General features: G+C 38.8%; 1 long non-coding RNA gene across 2 annotated transcripts; it reads right to left on the minus strand.

The window, feature by feature from the left end:
• Positions 1-258: 258 nt before the first annotated feature.
• LOC113082026 (uncharacterized) lies at positions 259-5,929 on the minus strand. 2 transcript variants are annotated; one of them, XR_003282399.1, is made up of 6 exons: positions 5,811-5,929; positions 3,261-3,298; positions 3,110-3,148; positions 2,139-2,188; positions 1,650-2,045; positions 259-1,082 (listed from the first exon to the last, which is right to left on the minus strand). It is a non-coding gene; the product is annotated as an uncharacterized LOC113082026 (long non-coding RNA). The 2 variants fall into 2 exon arrangements; XR_003282400.1 differs by lacking the exon at positions 5,811-5,929 and adding an exon at positions 5,398-5,472.
• Positions 5,930-19,529: the final 13,600 nt, after the last annotated feature.

Below are 19,529 nucleotides of genomic sequence, written 5' to 3' on the forward strand. Positions count from 1 at the left end.
TTTCTGAAACTGCAAATTGGTGGCATATTTTACTCTCTCGTATTCTTTTTTTTGTCCTCTGTCTTCAAAATGTGGAGCGGTCTTCCCAAGTCTTGCTTCTTTCTTTTTATTCGCAATTTTACGCAGTTCTTTCTTCTCCGCTGCTTGTTTGTTTTAAAACCTTTATGACACTTTGGTTTTTGTCAACTGTCAGAACAACATTTTCAGGAATTCTGACGTCAGCAGTTGTTTGTGTTTCTGGCACAGATGAAGTTACATGTGATGTAGAAACACATGCTGATGATGAGCATGGTTCCTCAGACTGTTGCTCCATTTCAAATGAAACAGCCATGAATTCATAGCAAGCTTGAGGACCACGATTCCAAAAAAGTTCAAATAATCTGTTGATCATGTCATGAAGGTTGGTGAAAGTTAGCATAACTGCTGTTCCGTCACCAGTAGGATGTGGCAAACCTTCAGCAGTTCTGGAATGGGAATCAAAAAATCCATATCTTCCAGATCGGTCTCTGAACACTGCAAAGCACTCTGGAGAAACAATAAGCAGTGCATGGCTGACATCTGTAGAGAGACACTGAAGTCTTTCATCAAGAGGAATCCACCACGCATCCATTTCCGGAGTTCCTCTGTCTCTCAGATACCCCATCACAACTTCTGACTTCTGAACGCTGTAGTTGTGGTTAGAAGTTGAGATGCTCACAGGTACTTCAGCCATGCTTAGAAGATCCTGACGGAATCTTCCTTCAGCAATAAGCTGCATTTTAATGCCCACATACAATGCATCCCCTTCCTCTAACACCCTGTCAAGATCACGCTGTTCGAATGAAGTTCCCTCACTGTGATACGCAAGGAATGTCAGAGCTACACATGTGCACTGATGATTTCGTGAAAAAACATCATACCTTACATCACTCTGACAATGAGACGCCTGCACGGATATAACTCTAGATGTGTTGTCGCCACCTTCATACTGCGGTCCATCAGAAACCGGAGTAACACCTTTACTGACGCTCGTCTGTCCTGTCAGGTCTAACTTTGTCCAACGAACTTTCTGAGCCTGGGATCTCCTACCTTTCCGAGGCATCCTTCAAAAGAAAAAAAGAAAAAATATGAGAAAACAGACCAAAGACATTATATAAAATAATCCATGGCATATCTGAAGAACCCATTATTTAGAAAGAAATAACTTGATCAAACAGTTAGGAACTCTAAAACTCCACAAGCATATACAGACACGCAAATGTAAATGAGATGCTCTCTCTGTAGATATGCTCTAAAAACAACATCACATGCTGCATGTATGTAAACAAATAAGTGCTTAATTTTCAAACATACTCCACATTATAATAAGTTCATCTAGTTAAATTACAGTCTTTTGCAATTTTATGGTCATAACATTCAATATTTTATGTAGCTAAATGGGATTAAATTATCCAAGTTTAACATCTTGATCAACTGTTCTGATTGTTTTTCAATAATAATAAGCAGAAGACTTCATACTGTCTCTTAAGTGTTTAGCAAAGAAACCTTTTCTTCATTAGGAGTTTGAACAGATCTCGGATTAAACATGACTGTAAAATGGTTTTAATGCTAAAGTCAAAAAGCAGTGTATTCAATAAGCATTTCTGTGCAGGATATTTTCAGTCACTTACTTCACAAAATGCTGAAGCGATACAACCTGCAAAGTATTCTCAAGAAAAAAACAAGTTAGTTAATTTACAAGAAAAAGAACGACAGCTAAGAAACTTTTTTTTATATAAAAAGAGCAGTAGCAATAAAAGAAATTATGAATGTAGTATTAATAGGAACACACTTTTTTTCTAATAAAAGAAAAATAGCAGAATAAACAAGTTGTTAACCTAGTATTAAAAGAACTGACGATGTAAAAGAACAGTTAAATTTGAACACAATTGATCAACTTAAAATGATTTTTTTTTTTTTTTTTTTTTTTTTTGGGGTGGGGGATGCGGGGTATAGGGGTGAAGGGTTGGGAAGGGTGGGAGGGAAGAGCAATACAGAAGAACTGCTGCTTGGAGAAAATCCAAAACCTGGAAAAGAATGACGTATTAGGCAACTACAATGATAATAATAATAATAATATTCAAAAGACATAGCATCATTTAGGCATTTTGCACACTAACCAGGCGTTCAGCTGCAGTAAAAAATGCAGGTCGTGCTCTGAATAGATGGTCTGCAAAACAACAAACAAACACACAAACACACAATTAAAGATGTTTGTGACATAAGATTAATATTAAAATTTAATAATAATATTTTTAATACAATCAGATTTTTAATATAAATTAAATTATATTCCAAACCTAAATCTACTGTAAGTGATTGGCCAAAGATTTTCCTCAGGGATGTTAAAGACATAAGTAGCAAAATGTAATACATTGTCAATATAATATACTGACTGTTAAACAATATGACTTAAGAAGTGATTGACAGGCAGAAAGCATTTTTTTCTGATTGGTTGTTCAACAAATTATCATTTACCTGGTTTTAAAGGTCTTGGATATTATCCAAACCTCTCTACTATATAGTAGGGTGAAAGCAGTAGATTAAAAGTACCTGGATGACCTACCACTTGTATTGAGAATCTTCAGTTTAGCCATTAGCCCACAGAAGCAAAATTGAGAATTGCATTGTAACTTATGCTGTAGCTCACATGACAGTGATAACATGACAAATGTAGTACATTTGCATACATACCACACCTATTATACTATTTTTTTAATGCTTGCAAAATTACTATCTACTCAGAGAGTATGCAACTTCGAATGCAGCCAATGGCTAAAATATAAACTGATTCTATCTTTCAGGAGGGAAAATGGTTTAATCTATAACTTACAGCAACTTAAAAGGAATGATTCCCCCACCAAATTAATATAATTTCATCACTCTCTCGTTGACTTTGTATAAAAAATTGCAAGCAAGGAAAATTAATTGAGGCCTACAACATTCCCCAGTGAATTTCACAAAACTCCACATGCTAGTCACCGGTTCTGAAGTGCTATAGTGCATCAGTGACTCAGTAGTATCTCATTAATATTGCTTTGTCACCTGTTCATATTTTATCCATAAAAAAAAAAGAAAAATAAATACTTACCGGATATTGTGCAGTGGAGAGTCTGTAGTGCTTGCAATGCTGTAAACAGAAAAGAAAAAGAAAATGTAAGACTTAACTTGTTAAAATCTGTTGACCCCATAAGCTAAAACTGCACCTTTAAATGTACAACAACCAAAAAATGCAAACAAACCTCAATAATTGCTCAGGAGATAAAGCTCAATGATCAATCTAAACATAGCACAAAAGAACAAAAAATGAATAAATTAATGCTTGACAGCACACAACAGGGACAATTGATGACAACAAAACACAGGTCTGCGACTTTCAATATACCTCTTATGACTTAAACCAGAAACAAAAAAAACAAATTTTATTCTTAATAAATACATTTAATATGTTGTCTATGTCCAAATTTTTAAATCAAAAAAAGTTTTTAATCGGAAAATTAAAATCACAGATAGGCATATGACAAATATATCGGGACACAGAAAACATGTTAGATCAGATATAACATTCAGATGGCAACCACATCTACACAAAACAGAGGAAACAGGAGCAATAATTACCAACATTAAGGCAATTACAACAAATTACATGCTGCAGGCTAAAAAGATAGTTTTTATTTTATTTATTTTTCCAAAAAAGTATTTTATACTCACAAAAGCAGATAAATTCAGTAAAAATAGTAATATTCTCACGTAATATTACACATAAATTTACTTTTTATTATATTTTTACAGTTATTTTTTTTTATTGATGGCAAACTGAATTATCAATGTTTACTCCATTTGTCAGTGTCATGTTATCATCAATTTTGAAAACAGTTGTGCTGCTTCATATTTTTGTGGAGACTGTGAATTTTAAATATTACGTTTGGGTTTCGTTTTTTTTATACTTTTACTAAGCAGACATTAACTGATCAAAAGTGACAGTATTTAAGAGTGTTAAATAAGATTTTGGACTTTAAAACCTTTTTTTTTTTTTACTTTAACTTTGTATTCTAAAAATACCGGGGAAACAATGCATCAGTTTATTACAAAATTTTAAAATGCATCACCGTTTATCACAAATTTTTCACACAACAATATTAAGCAGCACAACCTTCTTCAACACTGATAAAAATTGATTCTTAATTATATTTTATAATTAATTTCTGGTTTATAATATATATATATATATATATATATATATATATATATATATATATATATATATATATATATATATATAGTGTTGAAAAAGTAAACACTATATATATATATATATATATATATATATATATAGTGTTGAAAAAGTAAACACTAATTTTAAATTGTAATGATATCTTACAATACCACTGTTTTAATTGTTTATCATCAAATGCATGCAGCATTGTTCACAGACAAACAACACAACTTCAGCTTGCTCTTCCTCTGCAGTCGGTGCACATGAACAGATCGTATTTAAGCTTTAAAAACACCGTCTCTCCTCCCTGACACAATCATTACTCAAAATAAATCCATGGATAAATACATTGTTAGCACAAGTAATCCACGATTCAAGCTTAAACTTCCCACTTCAACCTGCTGACTTAAAGAATTATCCATTATAAAGCAATGGTATAAATACCATTATAATGCATTCTAATTAAATTCCGATCACAAATTATGGGGGAAAAAGTACATGAAAGTGCAGCTGACACCGCTTCTAAGCGAACAACGTTTTCTGTGGCGCAAAAAAAAAAAAAAAAAAAAAAAAAAAATTCGCGCTCATTTAAGATCAAAGCGTCAAGCCGCGCATAACCCACTACCAAGACGAAATTGATAAGGCCCGTTAATATGTACCTTACACGACTCAAACCTCAGCAACACGTGTGTGAATCTGACCGGATTCGCCATCACTATCGTGTTAGACACGGCGGTCTGTGTGTAGTTTCAGAGCTCTGTATATTTTAACCTCGTGGATCAGTGAAAGACCACTATATAGACGTTTATGGAACAGCAGAAAATACGGCAGAACACGCAGCATGAATCAGGCTTCACAGATTTCTACTGCCTTTCAGTCACCTCAAACTAAAATGTTTCTTAAATAAACGGTTTATACTGTGTTACTGACCTAAAAACACACATTCAAGCAGGAAACTAGCGGTCAAAAAAAAAAAAAAAGATTTCGCGCTCATTTAAGATCAAAGCGGAAAGCCGGCCGCACCCCGCGACCGAAAAGAGACGGATAAGTCCCGTTAATATAACCTCACACGGACTCCGTGTGTGAATCTGAGCCAATTCGCCATCATTATAGTGTTAGACACGGCGGTCTGTGTGTAGTTTCAGAGCTCTGTCTATTTTTACCTCGTGGATCAGTGAAAGACCACTATATAGACGTTTATGGAACAGCAGAAAATACGCCCAACACGCAGCATTAATCAGGCCTCACTGATTTATAATGCCTCACATTCGATCACTTCAAACATATGCATTTCTTAAATATGCGGTTAATATTAGCAAATTCTATCAAAATACTGTCCCGAAAGCAAATTTTAGCAGGAAAAGACGCCATAGATCTAACTTACAGCGGCCTAACGTCAAGAACTAACCTCTGCTAAAATACCTTAAAAAACTCGTTCATGCAACAATATTAAGAATTAGCTAACGTTTTCACAAACTTCAAGCAACAACAGTATACACCACTTGGGCAACATATTTTATATCTTAAAATTCGTTATTAAAGGCAGACGTTGGAAAAATGAACCATCCATACTCACCTCAGGGAGATTTCTGTAACATCTGCCTTTGGTCTTGGGCTATCACAGTATTGATCAGCCAATCAGCACGCGAACTTCAGCTGCGCAGCCAATTAATAGTCATGCAGCGTTAGTCTTCTATCCATATTTGAAAGAGAGAGGCCATGGTGACAGTTTAATTTTTTTTTTTTTTTATAATTTTTTTTTTTTTTTTGTGCATCAAGCCATATAATGGAAAATGAAAGGTTCCACATATTTAAAAAAAGCTAAACACAGTTAAATTAAAATATTTCTGTCTTTGTTTTTAAGAACACAATGAGTCACATATATTATTTTATAATTATAAGGAACAAGAGTCATTAAAACCAGAAATATTACATTAAATATTTAAATATTAAATTCCGAACACTAATAGAGAAAAAAACCAAGAAACTTTAAAATATGGTTTGATGGATATACCTTGATGTACATATATACATATGCAATGCAATGATACACACATAAAATATAATATATACACATCACTAAAAAGTTTTTTTTTTTTTTAGGTTTTTGTAGATTTCTTTAATATTTTATAAACCAATAACATGGCACATTATATATATATATATATATATGTGTGTGTGTGTGTGTGTGTGTGTATTATATTTCCCTTGTCCAATAAATGAACCCCATCATGTCCTCATCATAATCAGTAAATGCTGCTTAGCTTCCATCCTTCTCCCCACTGCCACACATGCTGCTCAGTGATGCTGTAGAATATGTTGTATTGTTGCTGTTAAGTGTTTCAGTGTGGTTTTCATGGGTGATTGGTAGCTTTTTGCTAGTGTGTTGTTATTCAAATGCTAGTGTAATCCGGGTAGTTGCTGAACGTTCACCATATTGTTGCTAGGGTCCTCTTTGTGATTGTTAGGCAGTTGCTAGTGTGTTCTGAGATGTGTGTTGCTAGATAGCTGCCAGGGTGATCTCAGTGGTTACTATGGTGCTGATAGGTGGTTTCGATTTTAGTCTGGTGGTTGCTATACAATTAGTAGGGCATTATTGGTGGATGCTATTGTGCTGCTTGTGCTTTGGGTGTTTGCTATGGTGTTCCAGTAGGTTTATAGGGTGATGCAAGGTACTTGCTAGTTACCATTAGATGGTTACTATGGTGATTAAGCATGTTTTAGCAGGTTATGTCATAAAGGTAACCAGGTTGCTAGGGTACTCAGGATAGTGAAAGTGAATTCGTGCTCTGCAACCCATCCAAAGTGCACACACACAGCAGTGAACACACACAGTGGCAGTGGGCAGCCATTTTTATGCTGCGGCACCCAGGGTGAGTTGGGGGTTAGGTGCCTTGCTCAATACCTAAGTCGTGGTATTGCCGGACCGAGATTCGAACCCACAACCCTAGGGTTAGGAGTCAAACTCTCTAACCACTAGGCCACAACATCCCTTTAAAAGTGGATGGTTGCTAGGGTGTTACTATGTGTTGCTATGGTACCCATGGCCATTGCTAGGGTTCTAATATGCAGTTGCTAGGGTATTTGGGGTGGTTGCTAGGGTACCCGGGGTGGTTGCTAGGGCGGTTGCTAGGGTCCCCATGATGGTTGCTAGGGCCGTTGCTAGGGTACACAGAGTGGTTGCTAGGGTAATCAGGGCGGTTGCTAGGGTGTTGTTATGTGGTTGCTAGGGTACCCGGGGTGGTTGCTAGGGCGGTTGCTAGGGTCCCCATGATGGTTGCTAGGGTACCCAGGGTGGTTGCTAGGGTACCCGGGGTGGTTGCTAGGGTACATGGGATGGTTGCTAGGGCGGTTGCTAGGGTCCCCATGATGGTTGCTAGGGCCGTTGCTAGGGTAACCAGGGTGGTTGCTAGGGTAATCAGGGTGGTTGCTAGGGTACCCGGGGTGGTTGCTAGGGCGGTTGCTAGGGTCCCCATGATGGTTGCTAGGGTACCCAGGGTGGTTGCTAGGGTACCCGGGGTGGTTGCTAGGGTACATGGGATGGTTGCTAGGGCGGTTGCTAGGGTCCCCATGATGGTTGCTAGGGCCGTTGCTAGGGTACCCAGGGTGGTTGCTAGGGTAATCAGGGCGGTTGCTAGGGTGTTGCTATGTGGTTGCTAGGGTACCCGGGGTGGTTGCTAGGGCGGTTGCTAGGGTCCCCATGATGGTTGCTAGGGCCATTGCTAAGGTACCCAGGGTGGTTGCTAGGGTAATTGGGGCGGTTGCTAGGGTGTTGATATGTGGTTGCTAGGGTACCCGGGGTGGTTGCTAGGCAGTTGCTATGGTAACCAGGGTGGTTGTTATGATGTTACTAGGTGGTTGGTAGTTGTCACAGATGGTCACTATGTAGTTATTATAGAGTTCTTAGCCCATTTAAGCACTTAGCTAATCACTATTAGCATGTAGCTAATCACTGCTAGCATGACTAGCATGTTGGAAGTCCAGTGTGCTAGCATGAGTCAAAAAATCCAACCGCCATGTCTGTACGATGTTCTGATGCAGAGATATAGGTCGTGCAAAACGGTTGCTAGGGTACTCCGTTTGGTTGCTATGGAGTGGCTTGGCAGCTGCCAATGGTGATACTCCAAAGGCTGCTCGCCAATATAAACCAACCCCCATGCCTCTACGATGTTCTGATGCAGAGATATAGATCTTGCAAAATGGTTGCTAGGGTACTGTGTTTGGTTGCTAGGGAGTGGCCTGGCAGCTGCCAATGATGATACTCCAATGGTTGCTTGCTAATATAAACCAACCCCCATGCTTCTATGTCTTTCAGATGTTAAGATATCTCTCTATACTTTGGGTTGCTAGGTAGCTCTTAATGGTTGCTAGGGCGTGGCTAGGTTGTCTTGAAGGAGATACATGATTGGCCGTTTGTTGCCCGAGTCAAACGAGCCCACCCTCATGTTTCTATGACACTTCTATCCAAAGTTATTCATTTGATCTTTTTCAATGGAAGTCTATGGGGCTTGTTGCTATGGCGCTCTATATGGTTGCTAGGGCGTGGCTTGACAGATTCACAGTGATCCTGAGAGACTGATTGGTTGCCTGATTCAAATGAGCCCACCCCCTTGTCTCTATGACTATGTGATCCATAGTTATGTTCAATGCAAAATCCCTATGTAATTTCCCACAGTAGGAAAAACACATTGTTTCATTGGTGATCCCTCACCATTGGCATAGAATGGGGCAACTTTGGGGGGCTCTTGCGCCCCAGGGGTACAACTTATACCCCATTGCGGGGTATGATCGCGCACAGCCTGATAGCCTCTCCAAATGTGGTGATTCACATGTTTCTGCGAAATTCTCTCTCGGAGCTACGATCCGTCAAAGTTGGCCGTAATGCATTGTCTATGCGATTTTTCGGCCGTTATTTCGCCCGGTGTACGAACATCGTACGACGGATCGCTTATAAAAGTCATAGCACACCATTCCCGATTAGGCCGCACGATTTGACGCCTCTCTTGCGGGTCTGTGACAAAAACTGCGGGACTAGTTACGCGCCGAAGTTTTGGCGGAAGAAGAATAAGAATAAGAATAAGAATAATAATAATAAGTATGTGAGATAGTAATAGTGATGCCTTGCCTCCGGCAAGCACCACTAATAATAATAATAAGTATGTGAGATAGTAATAGTGATGCCTTGCCTCCGGCAAGCACCACTAATAATAAGTATGTGAGATAATAATAGTGATGCCTTGCCTCCGGCAAGCACCACTAATAATAAGTATGTGAGATAATAATAGTGATGCTTTGCCTCCGGCAAGCACCACTAATAAGTATGTGAGATAATAGTAGTAGTGCTTTGCCTCCGGCAAGCACCACTAATAAGTATGTGAGATAATAATAGTAGTGCTTTGCCTCCGGCAAGCACCACTAATAATAAGTATGTGAGATAATAATAGTGATGCTTTGCCTACGGCAAGCACCACTAATAACATGTTGTTCTTGTTCTCATTAATTTCTTTGTGGCCATGCAGCATATTAGTATTTGGCATCACCAATCTGTCACTATATATATGCAAGTATATTTAACAAGCCTTGATACATACATGAACTGTCCTTAGGGACCAAGGGAAATATTGTATATCGGCATCATGTTGTTTAAAAAAAAAAATAATTATATATATATATATATATATATACAGTGGGGATCGAAAGTTTGGGCATCCCTTGCAGAATCTGTGAAGATATGAGTAATTTTAAAAAAATAAGAGAGATCATACTAAATGCATGTTATTTTTTATTTAGTACTGTCCTGAGTAAGATATTGTACATAAAATATTTTAACATTTATTCCACAAGACAAAAAAAAAAAAATGCTGAAATTATTAAAATAACCCTACTCAAAAGTTTGGGAACCCTTGGTTCTTAGTTCTGTGTGTGGTCACCTGATGATCCTCGACTGTCTTTCTGTTTTGTGATGGTTGTGCATCTTGTTTCCTTCTGGAGCATCAGTGAATGTTTGAATCTTTTTAAATAGTTGTGTTTGAGTCCCTCAAATGTCCTCAGTGTGATAAGGTGTATCTCAAAATCATAAAGTCACTGCTGGAAAGGGTTCAAATATGCAAAGATGCTGGAAAACTGAAGAATCTGCAGGACCTTAAAGATTTTTCTGAAGAACGCTGCTCAGTTTAACTGTTCAGAATAAACAAGGGACTCATGCACAACCATCACAAAACAGAAAGACAGTCGAGGATCATCAGGTAACAGAACACAGTACTAAGAACCAAGGGTTCCCAAACTTTTGAGTAGGGTTATTTTAATAATTCCAGCATTTTTTTTGTCTTGTGGACTAAATGTTAATATCTTTTATGCACAATATCTTACTCAGGACAGTACATCTTTTTTTTTTAACAACATGATGCCAATATACAACATTTTCCTTGGTCCCTAAGGACAGTTCATGTATGTATCAAGGCTTGTTAAATATACTTGCATACCTTACACAAAACTTTCTGGTATTGTGTATTCAAGAAACATTCTGTATGGAGCTGATTTATACATAAATCATACAAGCATACATTTATACATATGGAAACGATTCTGCAGCTATCCCTGGTCTCCCCCCGGCATTTGCACATCAGCACACCATGTAGATATTAATGGATGCTGTGGCCGCACAGCGCTTTCAGTGATGCTGAAACACAATGCTTCAGTTGGCAGCTTTAGTAAAAGTACAAGTAGATTTGACTCTCTCCACGGGCCCAGCACAACCCTTCGCCAGGTTGATAATGGGCTCCTATCAGGTTTAATGATCCTCAGCTTGGACGAACAGACAACAGCAGTGGGGAGGGGTGGTTAAAGGGGCATAGGGAATCATACAGCAAGCATATTGTCATTAAATATTTTTTTTTTCAAACAATCCCTTGTTCATGGCATAAATGCCACCATGAGAGTGATCATAATTGGCTCTGAACACATGTGTAATTGCCTTCAGCTGGCGTTCTTTTACAGTTGACATTGTTCTGTGGCGATGAGGTGACTGGCCATTTGAATAAGCTGCTTGTTTGGTGGAGGCGGGTGTAATTGAAATGTCCTATCTGTGTGAACAGAAGATTACATTAAGACCCCCGGATAATCACCTGACAGGGGAATAATTGAGTCTGCAATCTGCCACAGCGTCCTCGAGAGCCTGGGAGGATGTAGTCGAGTAACTGGGCGGCACTCTTGGCTGACATGCTTTCAACGCCAAGCAAAAGTGCCAACAATGCATTCCTAAGTATCAACCCCGCCGTCTGTCTGACTGTCTGTCTCTCTTGTCTCTCTATGTGTTTGTGTGGCTTTGAGAGGGGTCACTTCTCCACAAAGCTAACAGATGTTCGTCTTTATTGCTGTGTTCAGGATATTGAGGTTGTGGTCTTTTTTATGATAAATCTTTTATTTTAAAATTTATATTTACACACATTGTTATTTACATAAGTTTTCCATTGCTGGCTTTATCCATATGTTATTGATTATTATTTTGGGGCGATAGTGTACCAATATGATAATATTGACATACTGACGACGTTGGCAGTAATACAAAGGGAAATCAAGATTCATCCTTTGTTGTTGTTTGTTTTATTTAGTAAACAATTGGATCTCATATACATACAATTCAAACTAGATATAATTTAAAGTTATACGTTTCTGCCTAATTACAGTAATGTTATATTATGTGGTTATTGATCTGAAACACATTTCCCCAAACAAAAGCCACTTACTTTGTGTTAAATCATTAATATAGTAATGATTTTTCCAGAACATTCCCAATTAAGAGCAAATGTGAAAATGTACCCATGGGACTTTAATCTGGAGCTATTAAATGTGAGATGCTCCAAACATGTGTTTCTAATTCTTTAGATGCAATGTGGAGTCATATGAACATGTTAAACAATCTGTGTCTGTATTTCGAAGTTGTTAAGTGTTTTTATTTCCAGTGTACACACAGCTTTAAGGTGCTACAGTCTACATCTCTTTTCTTTGTTCATTATTCATTGTAGTGTCATACATCTATAAATTTAGAAATAAAAACAAATTAATGAATCATTTTAATAATATATAATGTTCATGATACATGTACAGCACATTGTTAAATCATAATTTGTTTCTGGATTTAAAGTTATAAAATAAGCATGTTATAAAAAAAACTATTCTTTACAAAGGAGTTCTTAAAAGTATTCGGAGGTATGCTTAATAATAATAAAACACCAAGTGTCTATGCCTATGCTCTGAGTGGAAGCTGATTGACCTTGCCAACACATGATTCATCTTCAGTCCTCCTTGTAATATTGTCCACAAACAACAGCAAATATTAAGGGGGAAAAGGGGTTTTAAGTTTCTTAATAATCACAATCTACAGCAGCTTTTTCTTTCAATGTCTTAGATATCCTTTGTAGGTGCAGTACTTCATAATTTGGATATTGGAATGCAAAAGCAGTATGTTTGTCAAAGAAATGGGCTTTGTAAATCTATCATATTAAAACAAAAATCTGCTGTGGCCATAGGTATGTGTATTTATTGGCTTAAAACATGGTATAGTTTAGAGGACTGTAGTTTAGAGTAGTTTGCATATTTCTCAGGAAGTATTTGTGTTGATATGACCTTAAATATGTGTAATTTAATTAAGTTAGGAGTTGAAAAATGTTAACGTATATGAGGAAAATAACAGCGATCTATGTCCATGTCCATATATCTGAGGTTTATACGATTGTTTATTATTATATACAATAAACATAATATATCATATTTATTTGATTGTTATTTATGAATGTTTATTATTGCATGTGTGTGAGTGTGCTTCAAATTCATTCTCTGTTTTATGTAAAACTTGAGTTTTATCCAGACCTGTGTTTTGACTTTTATTAGAGTCTGTGTTTTAGATATACCCACTCAATGTTAGAAAGGAAGTAAGGAAAGAAGGGTGGCTGGTTGGATGGATGGATAAATGAATGAATGAATATGTAAACATTCAGCATTTGCTTATCTTCACATCATTCAATATGAAAGCTTTGTGTAACAAAAACAAAAAAACAAAAAAAAAACTAAGAAAAAAAAATTGTATAAATTAAATATTACAAAAGCCACAGTTGGATATTTGAGTTCCTGTAATAGTCTTATTTGTATCCTAGAGTTCATTTAGATGTTTATGTAGATCTGTCTGAAGACCCTGCATGCCTGTTTCAACACTGACACTCTGATTTCATGCTTTGAAGGAGCCATTGGAAGGCATTGTCTCTGGAGGTTAGAGATGTGGACTCTAGGGAGAGGTTCTGGCGACCTCTAACGTCATCCATCACACAGTGATTGACATGAGAAGCTGAACAGTGACAAAGCAGGCTGTCAGAGACCGTCCGCAGAACATATGGGACAAACTATTCAACAAACACACTATTTATTTGTGAAAAAATTAGTTGATTATAGACACAATGACAGCTGATATTCTGCATCTGTCTGTCTGGTGAAAGTTCTGTATTCAAGGAAGGAACAATATTGCTTCCTTATTAATAAGATAGAAAGAGGATTCCTGCTGCAGTAAATTAAGAAAAGTACTAAAAGACTGACTTCTTTATAAAAACAACATAAAGCAATCAGTTTTATTTATTTGTATTCAGTTATTACAACTGATAAGAAAATGCACTGTTATTTTACTGTAGATCAGAAGTTATGTTAAAGCAATATATGTCAACTTGAATCATCTCGTTCTCTCCTTTCTTCTGCCTTTCAATTCTATCTTGTTCACTAAACTAGATTATACTAAACTTGAATTGTTTACAATAAATATTTCTAAATGTATGTCAAATTGCATATGGTGTTCTTTATATTTAAGCTCCTTAGGATGATAAATCAATAAATAATACAATATAAAAAAGGTCAATGTGGCCAATCAATTTCAGGTCAATTTCATTAGTTACTCATGAAATACAGAAAAAAACACTAGATATTCCTATCAAATTCTACATAACTAATTTAGTTCCTGAAATGGCGTTACCTTGTTTTAAAATGTTTCAGTTTCTGAAGCTCTGTTTGTTTGCTGCTTGGTGTTTTATTTTATTATTATTATTATTATTATTATTATTATCTATTTTATTTTTTTAGTAATTGTAGTTATGTATATCTGCATGAGTATTACTCAAATCATTGTCAAGTGAAAATAGGGATTCATATGAAAATGAGTACACGCATAAAATGTTTTGATATATATTTGACATTCAATAGTATAATCATCACTGGAGCTCTTCAGGGTTGTGTTCTCTCCCCACTAAAGACACCTCTGTCTAGCTCCTGAAGTTTGCAGATGACACCACACACATCGGCCTTATTCATGATGGTGACGAGTCTGCCTACAGAAAGGAGGTTAAAGAGCTGTCTGTCTGGTGCAGTTTCAACAACCTAGAGCACAACACGCTCAAAACAGTGAAGATGATCGTGGACTTCAGGAGAAACCCCCCTGCACTCTTCCCACTCACCATCATGGACAGCACTGTGACTGCAGTGGAGTCATTCAGGTTCCTGGGCACCACAATCTCTCAGGACCTAAAGTAGAACACTCACATTGACTCCATTGTGAAAAAGACCCAACAGAGTTTGTACTTCCTTCGCCAGCTGAGGAAGTTCAACCTGCCACAGGAGATGCTGAAATAGTTCTACTCCACCACCATTCAATCTGTCCTCTGCACATCTATAACTGTTTGTTTCAACTCAGCTACCAAATCTGATCTCAGAAGACTACAGAGGATAGACCAGACTGCTGAATCACTGGTACACACCTCCAATCACTCTGGACCCCTCACATCCAGCTGTTGCCATCTGGTATATTCAATTCAATTAAATTCAAGGTTATTTGTATAGTTCTTTTTACAATACAAATCGTTACAAAGCAACCTTACAGAAAATTATGTTTCTACAATATGTAGTAGTAGCTTTTGGTGGTGACTGTCAGTTTTTTGCACGTTTGACAGGATTTTTTGAAAAAAATTAAAACAAGACGTTGTCAGCCAGACGAACATTGTTAATATTATTCATTAATTAATAATTATTATATGATGCAGTCACACTTGTAGCAATATTTGTTAGTTCTGTTTGTTGATTCAGGGTCAGCATCATCCCTTCTCAGGTGTTCTGGATCCAGACTGGAGCTTGTGTAAATCCTAGTTACCACGGGATGTAAATCCCGTAGCAAAACATAGAAACAAAATAGAGACATCATTAGCATAGCTGCTGATCCAACAAAGTAAAATTATTTTAACCCAAGCTAATGAAGAAAAATCACATTTGATCAGATGCAACTACACTCACAATTTAAGAGATACATTTTTCGAATGCTTGGCGAAAGAGATGCTTTCTCTGTTTATACTTCCATCTGCTACGGCCTTCCTTCTAAGTACCTCAATATTCTTCTCGAGGCAGTGTTTATCTGCCTTCTACGGGTTATGCTTCCAGGGGAATTCACTTCAAACTAATCAATTTGATCCTGCTCGCGGCATTTCCTTCAGATCTATGATTCGGACCAAAAATTCTTCACACTCTCCTCAAGCTCTCAAAAACCGATGTGCAAGGTTCTGGTGTCACCTTAACAATTCTAAAATCAATAATAAATCCTGTCCCTTCTCTGCATGGTGAAATTTCTTAAAATCCGACCTAGAACTTCTAAAACGCACCAGCTCTATTTTTCCTAACGGAGCCCCCTTTACAAGGCTGTTTAGAACTCACTTAACCACTGTTCTCAAAGCTGCAGTCTATCTACTGGCCATTCATTCAGAATTGGGGCAGCTACTTCAGCAGCTGAACGAGGGATCTCTACATCAGCTGTTAAGATCATGGGCAGATGGTCTTCCTCAGCATTTGAATCAGACCTGTTTCAAAACCATTATTGAAGCTCAGCAAGCTCTCCTGTAACTAATCAGGTAAATTCATGCAATTACTGGTGGTGGTGTTACTATATCTGTATGGTCTATCAAGGCCTGTACATGTCTGGCCTTTGTGGCTATTTCTGTATGGTCTTTCGAGGCCTGTCTGTGTCTGCCTATCGTGGCTATTTCTGTACGGTCTATCGAGGCCTATCAGTGTCTGGCTATCATGGCTATTTTTCTGTACGGTCTATTAAGGCCTGTCCCGTGTCTGCCTATTGTGGCTGTCTGTGTCTGGCCTATCGTGGCTATTTCTGTACGGTCTATCGAGACCTGTCCGTGTCCGGCTATTATGGCTATTTTTCTGTACGGTCTATCAAGGCCTGTCCCGTGTCTGCCTATTGTGGCTGTCTGTGTCTGGCCTATCGTGGCTATTTCTGTACGGTCTATCGAGGCCTATCTGTGTCTGTCTATAATGGTTATTTCTGTACGGCCTATCGAGGCCTGTCTGTGTCTGCCTATCGTGGCTGTCTGTGTCTGGCCTATCGTGGCTATTTCTGTACGGTCTATCGAGGCCTGTCCGTGTCCGGCCATCATGGCTATTTTTCTGTACGGTCTATTGAGGCCTGTCCTGTGTCTGCCTATTGTGGCTATTTCTGTACGGCCTATTGAGGCCTGTCTGCGTCTGCCATTGTGGCTGTCTGCGTCTGGCCTATTGTGGCTATTTATGTACGGTCTATCGAGGCCTGTCTGCGTCTGCCTATCGTGGCTAATCATGGTCTATCGAGGCCTGTCTTGCGTCTGCCTATCGTGGCTGTCTGCTTCTGGCCTATTATGGCTATTTATGTACGGTCTATCGAGGCCTGTCTGTGTCTGGCTATCATGGCTATTTCTGTACGGTCTATCGAGGCCTGTCCGTGTCTGCCTATCGTGGCTGTCTGGGTCTGGCCTATTGTGGCTATTTCCGTTGGTCTATCGAGGCCTGTCCGTGTCTGGCTATCATGGCTATTTTTCTGTATGGTCTATCGAGGCCTATCTGTGTCTGGCCATCATGACTATTTCTGTACGGTCTATCGAGGCCTGTCTGCGTCTGCCTATTGTGGCTGTCTGCGTCTGGCCTATCGTGGCTATTTATGTATGGTCTATCGCGGCCTGTCTGTGTCTGGCTATCATGGCTATTTTTCTGTACGGTCTATCGAGGCTGTCTGTGTTCTGCCTATCATGGCTATTCTGTATGGTCTATCGAGGCCTGTCTGCGTCTGCCTATCGTGGCTGTCTGCGTCTGGCCTATCGTGGCTATTTCTGTTGGTCTATTGAGGCCTGTCTGTGTCTGCCTACCGTGGCTGTCTGCGTGTGGCCTATCGTGGCTATTTATGTTGGTCTATCGGGGCCTGTCTGTGTCTGCCTATCGTGACTGTCTGCGTCTGGCCTATCGTGGCTGTTTATGTACGGTCTATTGGGGCCTGTCTGTGTCTGCCTATCGTGGCTGTCTGCGTCTGGCCTATCGGGCTATTTATGTTCGGCCAATTGGGGCCTGTCCGCGTTTGCCTATTGTGGCTGTCTGCGTCTGGCTTATCGTGGCTATTTATGTTCGGCCTATCGGGACCTGTCCGTGTCTGTCTATCGTGGCTATTTCTGTTGGTCTATCGAGGCCTGTCTGAGCCTGCCTATCGTGGCTGTCTGTGTCTGCCTATCGTGGCTATTTCTGTTGGTCTATCGAGGTCTGTCTGTGCCTGCCTATCGTGGCTGTCTGTGTCTGCCTATCGTGGCTATTTCTGTTGGTCTATCGAGGCCTGTCCGTGCCTGCCTATCATGGCTGTCTGTGTCTGCCTGTCGTTGCTGTCTGTGTCTGGCCTATTGCGGCTATTTCTGTAAAAACTTATAAGAAGTTTAATCTAACGTCATTATACTGGTCATGCTAACTCTCTTTCTATTTCTTCCAGGAACCTTAGGATTCACAACTGGTGGGTATACTTCATCTACTTTTTTGGGGGGAAGGCTGGCCCCGTCTGGAGGTCTCATAATCCACCTAATTTTGGGGGTCTGCTGCGCCCCTGCCTTCGTCTTCAGACAGGAAATGCAGATTCGCTACCGTCAGATTACGAACCATGGACGGGGCCTTCCGCCAAAGAAATGTATAATTGTGCTCGCTGAGCTGTCAATAAATGTATGCTTCGTACATTCCTCTATCTCCCGAGTCTTTCTGGTAGAAATGGAAGCTTTAGCCTAAGTTCTGCCAGGAAGACTCAATCACTTCGTCACTAATAACCTTCATTATCCAATCACGTCTTTATACTCCTGTATAAAAGATCGTACTTACACATGTTTGAGTTCGCAGATGCCGACGCGACAACAACCTCCACCCTCCCCACCACCACCACCAGGATGGTCCTGTCCGTACCTTCCAGGGGAGTCTGCTGCGCCCCTGCCTTCGTCTTCAGGCAGGAAATGCAGATTCGCTACCCTCAGATGACGAACCATGGACGGGGCCTTCCGCCAAAGAAATTTATAATTGTGCTCGCTGAGCTGTCAATAAATGTATGCTTCGTACATTCCTCTATCTCCCGAGTCTTTCTGGTAGAACTAGCTTTTCTGCATCAGAAACAGATATCATGTTTCGTAGCTTGGCAATGTTTCTAAGATGGAAGAATGCAGTTTTTTTTAACATTGGGAATATGATTTTCAAAAGAGAAATTGCTGTTTAATATAACACCCAGATTTCTGACTGTAGAGGAAGTAACAGTACATCTGTCTAGTTGCAGACTGTAATCTACAAGATTCTGTGTAGTGTTTTTTGGTCCAACAATTAATATCTCTGTCTTATGCTAATTTAATTGGAGAAAATTATTTGTCATCCAATCTTTACATTTTTAACACACTCTGTTAGCTTAGATAATTGAGAAGTTTCATCTGGTCTCATTGAGATATATAGCTGAGTATCATCAGCATAACAGTGGAAGCTAATTCCGTATTTTCTAATAATATTACCAAGGGGCAACATGTATATTGAAAATAGAAGGGGACCTAGGACGGATCCTTGTGGCACTCCATATTTTACTGATGATAATTGATAATTCACAGGGCGTGAAACCTGACTGAAATTCTTTATACAGATCATTTTTATGCAGGAAGGTGCTCAATTGAGCAGACACAACTTTTTCTAAAATTTTTGACATAAATGGAAGATTTGAAATAGGCCTATAATTTGCCAGTAATCTAGGATCTAGTTTTGGTTTATTAATAAGAGACTTGATAAAAGCCAGCTTGAATGGTATATGCTACAGAACTCTGAGCACCTGAATGGACAGACACAGAAACAGTTTCTTCTCTCAGTCAATCCATCTCATGAACACTTGACAATAACTGTGGAACACACAACACTATTTATACACTCATACATTTATTTATATAACACAAGTACTTAA

Source organism: Carassius auratus, unplaced genomic scaffold (assembly GCF_003368295.1).
Source record: "Carassius auratus strain Wakin unplaced genomic scaffold, ASM336829v1 scaf_tig00035543, whole genome shotgun sequence".
In the NCBI taxonomy this organism is placed as follows: Eukaryota; Metazoa; Chordata; class Actinopteri; order Cypriniformes; family Cyprinidae; genus Carassius; species Carassius auratus.